Raw genomic sequence first — 9767 nt, forward strand, 5'->3', positions numbered from 1 at the left:
ATCAAGTTGATTTAGATCATTAGATTATAAAATTATTTTTATTATAAAATAAATATAATATTTTATATAAAATTACGTCAATTTATAAATTTATTTTTATAAAATTTTTTTATAATTAAAACGCTTCTTTATAAATTCTTTACATTTCAAAAAATAACTGTTAATGCTGAAAAATAGCACAACAGGCCGAAAATAAGATAAAAAACCATTCCCAATCCATAGTGATGATTCAGGCCTCAATCGGTGTTGTTTAGAGACTCTGGTGACAATCCAGAGTCATTATACAGTGCATGTACATATATCCGTAATAGTGAATAGAAAAAAATAATAAAAATATCAAAAGAGATCGATAGAGACACACAAATTTACGGTTGATAGGGATTTGCAGAGGAATTTAGAAAATGAGAAAGTTTAGATATCTAGATTAGATTTCAATTTCTAAAGAGATAAATACAGCATGCTACCCACTGATCACTATATTTAATATTGAGGTCCGCATGATCACCCACGAATACTATAAAGATTGCATTTGAATGCTAATTAAGACGATATCAGATGATTTGAATTGATTATCTGTGAATTCTATTGAGATCATGTGTTTGTATATAAATAGATTGATATATGTGGTTGAATATATGGAATAGTTAAGTTGAGATGAATTTAATATTTTAACCAAATATAACCTAATGTTGTACTGTATATATATATATTGTCCATCTCTCCAAATTGTAGTATATTAATTTAGATTAAAAAAATTAGGAAATCTCATTAATCCGAGCCTATTATCTTTGGCATTCTGTGTATTATATAATTGTTGCCGTGTGGGACGGGGTACTACTGGATTGGTGGGTTAATTGTTGCCGTGTCAGACGGTGTACGTGCATAATGCATATAGCATTATTCGCACTTTAACCGAACATCTGAAACAAAAGGACACTACTTATGTAGATATAAATAAGAGGTTTGGTAAGGCCTAAGAGAGCAAGAGATAGCACAAAATTATCTTCCGAGCAGACATGGTGCTATATTCCTTCACTCGTTATATTATTCTGGTCATATTATTCTCTGCAGCAATCTTGGCCATGCAGCCGTATCAAATCAGTGCAGGTTTGAATCCTAGCTCGCTAAGCTCTAACTTAATTCCAGATTATTCATTAGTTGAAAATAGATGCTGCCATGCCATCACCACAAGATAAATATTTATTTGCTGTCAAAATGATTATTTATTACTATTCTCATCGTAAATAATCATTTTTGTCATAAATAATTCATCAGAAGTACTCATTTTTCTTACAGAATGTATGAACAAGTAGTGTGTTAGTAATCTTGCAATTAGAACAATTTCCATAAATTTTATATATAATATATATATATATATATCATACGTACACACACACACACACACATATATATATATATATATATAAACATGAGCTCATCCCTTTGAGATGATCTAGAAGAAAAAATAATTGAAGAACTTTCTATCATACAAACACAATACTTCATATTTAATTGAAAACTCGTGTTTCACAAGTAGTGATGATCAGATTCTGTTGCGTACAGAAACAAAATAAGATGTCTTGAGCACTCTTGACATTATAAATAATTCAATCTGAGAATATTATGTATGGTCTGTCTTTGTTTGCGCAGGAAAAAAGAAAAGAAAAGAAAACACATGATAAACCAGCACCCAGTTACAACTTATGATCTACAACTATTTAATAAAATAACAATTTCTTTTATTTTTGCTTTATTTAATTTGTTGTGTTTAATGTTTTTTTAATTATTATTTTATAAGAAAAGTTGTGAATTAGTTACATATATACGAGTTGTTGATGTATCACTTCTCAAATTGATGGAGATAAATTTATATTAATTTCTTAACAAAAACGGCATCCTCACAATATATATTTTGCATACATATAATATGATACAATTTGTGAACCAACACTTGTTTGATTAAATATATTAGCTAGATTTTGCAGATACTGAAGCAAGAAAACTAGTTGATTTCGCGCAACATCGCACCATGCCAAGTCCCCCTACACCAACAGCAAACCAGCAGATACATGTACATGGTTGAAGCGTACATCATTTGCCAATTAAACATCGATCATCCTAAACGTACCTGCACCAAAACCAAAAACCGGACAGCCTCTGCATGTACATGATGCATGCATGAAGCGTGCGTACATGATATATATGGTTATATATATGTTAGAAGAGAGTGACAAATTAAGAGTTTGATTGGCATTAAGAGTGGAATATTTCTACATCCTTTTTATGGGATCAATATATATATATATATATATATGATGTAAGATTTGAGTGTTTCGCAAATAATCTTTTTGTTGCAATAAATTAATTACAAAAATTCGTTTTTCTAGTAATATAATTAATTAATTAATTTCTGGATATACAGCTGCCAATGCATCTACAACGTTAGCTTAGCTATAATTTCCTCCATCCTATTAAAATATTAATTTCTCTGAATAAATAGACATTAAATGAACCAATTGTTGAACATAACTTTTGAATTTCGAAGTGATAGATTAGGGAGAGAAGAATGGAATGAAGTAATTTTGCTATGATTTCATTCATATCAAATACGTGTTACAGTGCATGTTTTTATACACAACCATGTCAGAATATTCTTTTCTAACAAATTTAGACACGTATACAATTGAAGAGTTATTCTAGATGGTTCTTTCCTTTAGCTGAGCTGGCTCCTTCTTCAATTTCACTAATACTCCCCGGCGAGCCAAGCAGGGCTGGAAGAACTGTGAGGCTTGATCTAAGAGTGCAGAACCGGGCTGTGGATAGCGGTTTGGTAAGCACATCAGCAATTTGGTCCTTACTAGAAAGAAAGGAGACTTGAAGAGTCTTATTGTGAATACGATCCCGGACAAAATGATAGTCAATATCAACGTGTTTGGTTCGTGAGTGCATAACTGGATTGACCGACAGGTAGGTGGCGCCTAAGTTATCACAATAGAGTATGGGAGGTTTGGGTAAGAAGATACCCAACTCAGAAAGTAAAGACTGGACCCAAATTAATTCACAAGTGGCATGCGCTAGGGCCTTATATTCAGCCTCAGTACTGGATCGAGCAATGGTAGACTGTTTCTTGGAGCTCCAACAAATCAAATTAGAACCATAGAAAACACAATGGCCCCCTGTAGACTTTCTGTCATCCGGACACCCTGCCCAGTCAGCATCGGAAAATGCAGACAGAGTTGGTGTAACGGATGATGTAATGACCAGACCATAATCCAAAGTATGCTTTAGGTAGCGCAGGATACGCTTTACAGATTGCCAATGGGAGACACATGGTGCATGCATGAATTGACAAACCCGATTGACTGAAAAGGCTAAATCAGGCCTGGTAAAGAGCAAGTATTGTAGACTACCCACAACACTCCTATAAAGTGTTGGGTCTTCCATGGCAGATGAATCGAAAGCCGATAGTTTCATAGACGGAGACATGGGACTACTGACTGGTTTACAGTTGTCCATATGTGTCTTTTTAAGTAAGTCCAAAATGTATTTACGTTGAGATAGCAGTAGCCGAGTAGAAGTACGATGACATTCAGCTCCCAAAAAATAATGAAGGTCACCAAGCTCTTTCAGAGGAAATTCATCACTCAGAAGATGAATAAGATAAGAAATAGCATGCGGGTCTGAACCAGTTAGGATCACATCATCAACGTAGACCAAAAAATAGATGACAACAGATTGATGCCGATAGACAAACAGAGAAGTATCCGACTTAGAAGTCACAAATCCAAGCTCAAGCAATTTTCGACTCAGCCGTGCATACCACGCACGGGGGGCTTGTTTCAGTCCGTATAAAGCTCGATTGAGCTTACATACATAATGGGGAAATTGGGGATGAACGAACCCCATAGGTTGGGACATGTAAACAGTTTCATCTAATAAACCGTGCAAGAAGGCATTTTGCACGTCCAATTGGTGAATGGACCACTGAGAAGAGAAAGCAACGGAGAGAACCAACCTGATAGTTGCCGGCTTCACCACTGGGCTGAAAGTCTCGGAATAATCTAGTCCCTCAAGTTGACTGTAGCCTTTGGCTACTAGCCGTGCCTTACGCCATTCGATTGAGCCATTGGAGTGAAACTTTGTTTTGAAGATCCAGCGACAGCCAACGAGATTGTGAGAGGGAGCCAGAGGTACTAGTGTCCAGGTATTATTGGAAAGTAGGGCTTCAAACTCGAGCTGCATGGCTTTACGCCATTCGGGGAACCTAGAAGCCTCGGTAACAGAGGATGGCTCATCTGGAGGAGTGAGAGAGGTAACGTGAGCTCTGGGTTTTGGCCAAGCCACAGTGCCGTCGGTTCTAACTTTTGGAAAATGGAGGTTGGATTTCGATCGAGTTTGGACAAAGTACTCATATGTAGGAGCAGAGATAGACGCAGACGTTGGGAGATGCAGGGGAGCTTGAGGGGAAGAGGGAAGTGCTACAGTGTGTGAGGAAGATTCTGGAGGTGTGGTGATAGATCGCATAGGACTGGAGGGACGGGTAGATGTGTGGTGATTTTGACCGTGGGGCTGGAGCGTATGGTCAATTGGAGTATGACTTAATTCCATCGGATTTGTGGGAGATATGGACCGTGAGGGAATATGAGGGGTGGGCCGTGAGGGAATATGAGATGTGGGCCGAGAGAGGGAGTTATGAGTGGGTCGGGATACAGGTGTAGCTGAGGTAGGAGGGGAAGAAGGTGAAATGGACCGGACGGACAGTGAAATGGGTAGAGTAGCGTGGGAAGAAGGTTGAACTGGGCTGATGTTGGTCTTTTGAAGTGGAAAACTGTGTTCATCAAATAACACATCTCGGGAGACATACATTCGTCCAGTTGGAAGATGAAAACACAGATAGCCATGATGATTTGGGCTGTATCCAAGGAAAACACATGGAAGAGAACAATAATCCATTTTGTGTTTGTTAAAAGGCCAGAGATTAGGCCAACAAAGACATCCAAAAGTTCTCAAAAAATTATAATTTGGAAGTTTATGCCATAAAAGTTCAAAAGGGGATTTATTGTTTAATACAGGTGTGGGAAGCCGGTTGATCAAGTACACAGCCGTATTGAAAGCATTGGACCAAAATTTTTGTGGAGAGAATGAATGAGCAAGAAGAGCAAGACCAGTTTCGACTATGTGTCGGTGTTTTCGCTCAACCAAACCATTTTGAGCATGAGCATATGGACAAGTCAAGCGATGTGAGATGCCAAAGGAATGTAAAACATGAGTGAGTGAGCGAAATTCACCACCCCAATCAGATTGAAGAGCACGAATTTTTGCATTAAGAGAGATTTCAATATGTCGTTTAAAAGTGATAAAAGTATTGACTACATCCGATTTACACTTTAAGGGAAACAACCAAGTAAAACGGCTGTAGTCATCCACAAAGGACACATAGTAACGAAAACCACCCCGTGATAAAATGGGTGCAGGACCCCAGACATCAACAAACAGAAGTTGTAAAGGAGCTGTGGATCGTGAAGTAGACGCAGCATAGTGAAGTTGATGGAGTTTGGCTTGACAGCAAGAGGAACACAACCCAGGGGTGGAGGAAGACTTCACAGGTAATGAAAGATGAGAAATTATTCGACGAACCAACTGCATGAATGGATGGCCTAACCGGACGTGCCATTGGAAGGAGGAAACTCTAGAACCAGTGTACGCATGAAGAGACGTTGGGGTTGATGGAAAAACATACATGCCATTGTTAGTAGGACCTTGTAGCAGAATGTTCTTGGTGCAAGAGTCCTTCACATAGAAAAAGGAGGAATGAAATTCAAAAAACACACAATTATCTTCACATAATTTGCGAACAGAAATTAAATTCTTAGAAATAGAGGGCACGTGATAGAGTTGAGAGAGAAGAAGATTGCCATTTTGGGAAGAAATGTTGGAGGTGCCGACGTGATGTATCGGGAGGGAATTTCCGTCACCCACACGAACCTGATCTTCACCCTTATATTCAGAGGGATTCAAAGACAAATTAGAAAGGTTATGGGTGAAATGGTGAGTTGCTGCGGAATCGGGATACCAATTGGAGTCCACGGAAGAAGCAGTATCATATGGGTAGGATGGAGCAGAGGTGAGGTTAGCCGAAAAAGAGGGAGGGGGTGGGGTTTGATAGCTATGGTCAAAACGGTAATAGCATTGAATGGCCGTATGACCGTGTCTATGGCACACTTGACATTGAGGGCGATTTGGGGAAAAATGGGTAGTGGAGAACCGACCACTGTGACGGCCACGACCACGGCTCCGGTTGCCTCATCTGCCTTGAAATAAACCTCTTCCTCTGGTACCACTGGATATTGTGGTAGAGTTTGCCGAAAACTCAGCTGTGGTAGTGAGATTGGTCTGTAGATGGGAGAGTCTGGATTCATGGGTGAGGAGATGACTATAGACTTGTGAGGGAGTAACCAGATCAATCTGAGTGGTGATGGAGGTAACGACGGCATCAAAATCTGTACCCAAACCAGCTAACACGTAAGTGATAAAATCAAAGTCACAAACGATTTTACCAGATGCAGCAAGGGTGTCCCGAATAAGTTGAGCTTTCTGATAATATTCTGCAATTGATTCGGAGCCTTTCTTGAGTGTGGTGAGTTGGTACTGAAGCTGCATTGTACGGGCTCGGGATTTAGAAGCAAACAGATCGGCTAGAGTATTCCAAATTTCCCGTGAGGTAGAGGCAGCAACAACATGGGCAATAAGACTTTCAGACAGGGACGAAATGAGAATGGTCATGAGAGCTTGATCTTGCTGTCGCCAAGCAAGATAAGCTGGGTTTGGCTGCTGGGAACTTTCATCAAACAGGGGTGGTGCAGTGATGGTACCATCGATATAACCAAAAACATTCTGACTATTGAGGTAAGGCATGAGTTGGGCCTTCCACAATAGATAGTTTTCATGGTTTAACTTCACGGTAATGAAGTGGGAAGGAGAGGGGAGGGAAATTTTTTCTGCCATGGCTAGGCTTCGGACGTGAGTCCTTATGCGGCTCTTGATACCATGATAGATTAGGGAGAGAAGAATGGAATGAAGTAATTTTGCTCTGATTTCATTCATATCAAATACGTGTTACAGTGCATGTTTTTATACACAACCATGTCAGAATATTCTTTTCTAACAAATTTAGACACGTATACAATTGAAGAGTTATTCTAGATGGTTCTTTCCTTTAGCTGAGCTGGCTCCTTCTTCAATTTCACTAATACGAAGCAATCAAATTGATCATAAATATATATAGAAATTATAAATATTAAAAAATAATAGATTGCAAATCTGTCCCAAAATCTATAAAAACAAGCTCGATCGAAGAGGCACTTTCGAAGGGATTTCTGGGAAGGGTATGGGAAGGGTATGTAGAAGAGAAAGGAATATTGGTCGTTGAGGATTGGGTACCTCAAGCAAATTAGATACTAAGGTCCCGTTTGAATGTTCGTGGGTATTTTTTATTATTTTTTAAATTAAGATTTATTATTAAAATTAAACTTTTTTTTTCATATAATATTTTTCAGATAGCTAGATTTGCACACACCGACTATAAAATCATTTTTCTAGATTTTGGGCGGGGTGCCCAAGCTTAATTCTTCTGTGCGTAACAATGTTTTGAATACCGTACCGGATGCCGTACCGGTCAAGGCACTGGAACGAAATATTTCGGTACCGGTACCGTTTCGTGTACCGTTTCGGGATAGTCGATATATAAATAAATTATATATATAAATATATATATATATATTAATTATATTTCAAAAGAATAATTTATATATAAATAAATTATACATAAATACATATATCTATATAAATTATAAATAGTTTAGTCTAAATTGGGGGTAAAAAAATAAATTTGTAGTTTGAAAAAATGAAAAAAAAAAAAAAAACGAAACCGAAATACCGGCCGGTACGGGCCGGTACAGGCCGAAATCTCGGCCGGTACGGCCGGTATTTGAACCGGTACGAAATTACAGAATTTCTGTACCGGTCCGATGGCCGGTACGGAATATACCGACCGTACCGGCCGGTACGGTACGATTTTAAAAACATTGGTGCGTAATAACAACGCTAGAGACGTGAACCACAAATATCAAAGTCAACTTTCTTATATGGTTTGACTGACTAACAACTTTTTTTCTTTTCTTTGATTTAAGTAAAATATATTACGTATCGAAGGAGTTGTTCATGAAGCTATGCGGTAGCATCCAAATATCTTTTGCAGTGTGTGATGGGTTGCCAAACTTACTGCCCAACGTTCACGATAAAGTTGACTTTGCTTCCACCACCAATCAACATTTGTTTAGAAAGTCAAACCTTGTTAAGGGTATCGGTATTAATTCAGTAATCGTATTATATAATCGTATTATATAACTGTATCCACTTTCCAATAGGAGCAGACTGGATCGGGAAAAAAAAAAAACCGGTCCTAATGCACAGCTCTACCTGGCACTCCAGCTAGCCCGCCTTGCTTGCTCAAGGTTTTTGATCTCCCGCCGGCCACATCCGGCCTCAAGCTAACAAATTAAACCGATCGAGAAATGCTTAATTAATTTGTGGCTTGATTATGTATATTATATTATAAAATTATTTTTATAGATTTAAAATTAATTCATATAAAATCACATCAATTTGTAGATTTGATCTCTTATGAGTAAAGCACTTGTTTATAATTTCCTCCCATTTTAGAATTATGATTACTAGAAAAAGACAAAAGATGTTATCATTGAAATTGTCAAATTTTATTATTGTTAGAATTTTGCAAAAATAGCACCATTGAGATGATCCAATTTTTTCAAATTTGACCATTTGGAAGATAGATGAATTTTTTTTTTTCCTTGAAATATTACGATTAGGAAAGGACATATTTTTATTTTTATTTTTTCCAATTGATTGTTTTTGGGCTGCCAAAAGCTCAAATTAGAGCTTATTTGGATACTAGAATATTTGTGAATAATAGTAAAATAGTTTAAATTAAGATGTTTAATTGAATTTTGAGAAACGAGAGAAAAAAATTTGATTAAAATATTATAAAATTAAAATTGTTTTAATATAATTTTTTAAAACATATTTTTTTAAAAAATTAAAACATATTTTTTTAAAAAAATTAAAAAATTTGTATTGTTTTGTTTCGAACTTTGAAAATGTTGTAATGATTAAAAAAATAGAAATTATAGTTGCAGTTATGAGTGTGCAAGTGCTGTGTAATTATAGTTGGTTCTCCCCTTCAACAACTTCTTTACCATCCACAATAAAGGCGGCCAACTCGGATGCACCCTATCGCCAAAGAAACAAAAAGAAGAGGGTAAGTATGATGTAGTCGATAAAAATGAAGAAAAGATAACTAGGCACAATAGACCTCTGAGAAGAGCTCCATAAGGGATATGGTCACAAGCTCAAGAGACTCCGCTCGAGCCCCTCCTCCTTCTGATCGGGTAGATAGAGGAATGACCTCAATTGGTCTCTCTTTGCAAGAGGACTGGGAGCTTCTCATAATCCTCTCTTTAGGGGTAATGGCAGGCTGGGAAAGAGAAGTGTAGTTAGCAGTAGGAGGGAGCTTCTCATAAGAACCCTGCGGCCCCCTATGTCACTAAGGCCATGGTGACTCCCTCCCTTGGTCCACAGCTCCACGACCACCTCACCTCCAGAAATAGGCAACCTTACACCTGATAAGGAAAGGAGAGGACTGGTCATCTTCTTGGCAATGAGGTTAGGAACAGTGGCCAAACCTGGTT

General features: G+C 37.7%; 1 long non-coding RNA gene across 1 annotated transcript; it reads left to right on the forward strand.

The window, feature by feature from the left end:
* Positions 1–861: 861 nt before the first annotated feature.
* Positions 862–2390, forward strand: LOC122297459. Its single transcript, XR_006238788.1, has 2 exons — positions 862–1107; positions 1986–2390. It is a non-coding gene; the product is annotated as an uncharacterized LOC122297459 (long non-coding RNA).
* Positions 2391–9767: the final 7377 nt, after the last annotated feature.

This window comes from Carya illinoinensis, chromosome 15 (genome assembly GCF_018687715.1).
Source record: "Carya illinoinensis cultivar Pawnee chromosome 15, C.illinoinensisPawnee_v1, whole genome shotgun sequence".
NCBI lineage: Eukaryota > Viridiplantae > Streptophyta > Magnoliopsida > Fagales > Juglandaceae > Carya > Carya illinoinensis.